The sequence below is a fragment of the Trichechus manatus genome, unplaced genomic scaffold (assembly GCF_000243295.1).
Source record: "Trichechus manatus latirostris isolate Lorelei unplaced genomic scaffold, TriManLat1.0 scaffold00187, whole genome shotgun sequence".
Lineage (NCBI taxonomy): Eukaryota > Metazoa > Chordata > Mammalia > Sirenia > Trichechidae > Trichechus > Trichechus manatus.
The window spans coordinates 2,964,517-2,967,261 of NW_004444123.1; positions in this window are offsets into that span (position 1 = coordinate 2,964,517).

Genomic DNA, 2,745 nt, shown 5'->3' on the forward strand with positions numbered 1-2,745 from the left:
ATAAAAATTGAGATTTTATGAGATTCAAAGAAGAGCAGGAAAGAAAGAAGTAAATGCATGGTTAAATTTAAATTTTTATCTAAGAGAAAAATTTTAATTCATGAAATTGAATTAAAAAGACATCTTAAACTGTCTATTAAAAAGGTAAAGATGTCACTGGCTGAATACAATTAAAGACACTAAATTGCAAATCATTTGTGGAGGAGTGGAGAGGAACAACAATAAAGAGTATCACTGACACAAAGGTTAATAAAAAGAAAAGAAGAAAACCAAAGTACATAGTAAACAGAACAGAAATAATAAAAAACCGGAGTTCTACCAAACATAACACTTGTCCCAAATGGGTTAAATTCTCTTCTTGAAAAACAAAGATTCTCAAGTTAGTTTGAAAACATTAAAAACTGAAGCTAAATATAAGCTCTTTGTAAGAGATTTACTTAAAATAAAATGACACAAAAACAAAATGCTGAAAATAGAACGATAGGATTGTGCTTTTACATTTAAAATGTTTTCCTCTACTCCAGGCATAGAAATAATAAAAATTTTAATTAAGTTTAATTAAATTAGTGCAGAAGTCTTCCTGGTGGAGTGGGTGCCTCTGGGCACTTACTGGCAGAGCTAAAAGAGCTTTGTAACACTTGCCTGAGCTGGGTAGAGGCCAGGCCGAAGGTCAAGGGCTGAAAGGGAAGGCCTATCCTGAGGGGGGCTGAGATGAGCCTGCCCTGAGGGGGCTGAGAGGAGCCTGCCCTGAGGGGGCTGAGAGGAGCCTGTCCTGACAGGGCCAAGAGGAGCCTGTCCTGTGGGGGCTGAGAGGAGCCAGTCCTCTGGAGGCTGAGGGCCTAGTAACAGGGGCTGGAGAAGAAGCTGTCCTGATCAAAGTGTATCCTGAGTCATTCCTGATCCTGAATTATAACCTGTTACTTCTCTAATAAACTCCATAACTGTGAAAGAAAAAAAAAATTACATTTGAGAATGACACCTCACTTTGGTATTTAGAGTCTATTTTACATTACCACATCAACTGAAATTTCAATATCAATATCTCATTATACTACCAAGAACTTTGTTTCCACCCAGATTTTCTTTTCAACCTTATTTGAAACATTTACAAGAATGACTGCATTTCAGATAATGGTTTGAAAGAAATAACATCTTGTAAACCATGTTCTCTGATGATAGTGCAATTAATAAAAAATGAACAATAAAGAAACTTTTTTTTAAAAAAACTAAACATTTGGAAAGTAAAAATCAATCACCCAAATAACTCCTGAGTTAAAGAGCTTCTCTATAACTAGAGAAGCTCCATTTATCAAAGCTTGAAAGACGCAGCTAATGTTTTACTTAGAGGAAAATACATAGCCTTAAATTCATTTATCACAAATAAACAAGATTGAAATCAAATGAGTTACACATTTATTCAGCAAAGTAGCAAGAAAAAAAGGGAAAGCAGAAATACAACATACTAAGAATGAAAAGGGGAACGTAACTATAATTTTAAGAGAATTTTTTGAACGACATTGTATAATAGATAAAATGAAATGTTTTCTAGTATAATATAAATATCAAATATAGAAGAATATAAATTATCAAAAATATTTCAAAACAAAATGGAAAACAAACCAACAACCATTTTAAAAAATTGAATTGTTAGTGAGGTTTTCCCACTGCTGCTTTTCACCTCTCCAAAAAAAGAAAGAAAGAAACCAAGATCAACTGGTTTTACCAAATCTTCAGGGAGAGAAATTTTTTTCTTTTTAAAATAGAATAAGAGAGAGAGTCTCTCATTCATTGTATAATATGAGACTAGTATAACTTTGATATGCAAACAAAAAAATGACACAACAAAAAGAAAACATAGCTCTATCTCACAAATAAACATAGAAAAAAAATCATAAATATTATTTAGCAAGTTTAATCCAGCAGTGTACAAAAAATGTGTAATGTCCAAGAAGGATGTATTCCAGAAATGCAATGATAGTTTAACATCCAAAAACCAAACACACTGCCGTCAAGTCGATTCTGACGCCTAGCAACCCTATAGAACAGAGTGGAACTGCCCCATAGGGTTTACAAGGCTGTAAATCTTTGCAGAAGTAGACTGCCACATCTTTCTCCTGTGGAGCAGCAGTGGGTTCAAACTGCCAACGTTTCAGTTGGCAGCCGAGCGCTTTAAACACTGAGCCACCAGGGCTCCTAGTTTAACATCAGAACTCTCTAAAGTCATATCCCACATTAACAGCTTATGAATGTAATGACATTAAACATCATTCATGAAGGACTCTTAACTAGCTAGGAACAGAAAAGAATTTCCTTAATATTATAAAACATATCTACCAAAAAGCTACTTGTTACATAATGTTAAATAGTAGGAGAGAGAGTGGGGATCTCTTTTTCCTGACTTTAACAGAAAAACATCTATAATTTTACCATAAAGTTTTGCCATTAAATGTGCTATGTGCTGGAATTTTTGGTACAGGCCCTTGATCAGATCAAGGAAATTCCCCTCTGTTCCTCATTTATAAGACTTTTTATCCTAACACTAAGTCTTAGCCAAAGCAGTAAGAGAAGAATGAAATAAAATGACCACTATTTGCAGATAAACTTTTTTTTTCCAATTTTAAATACAATTTTATTTAAGACATTACAGTTTACACTTACAATGCGGTGCTAGTAAAGTGCAGTGTTGACTTCCTTTCCCTATGCATATTCCCTATTCAAGTATTGAGAAAACCCAGAAATTTAAGA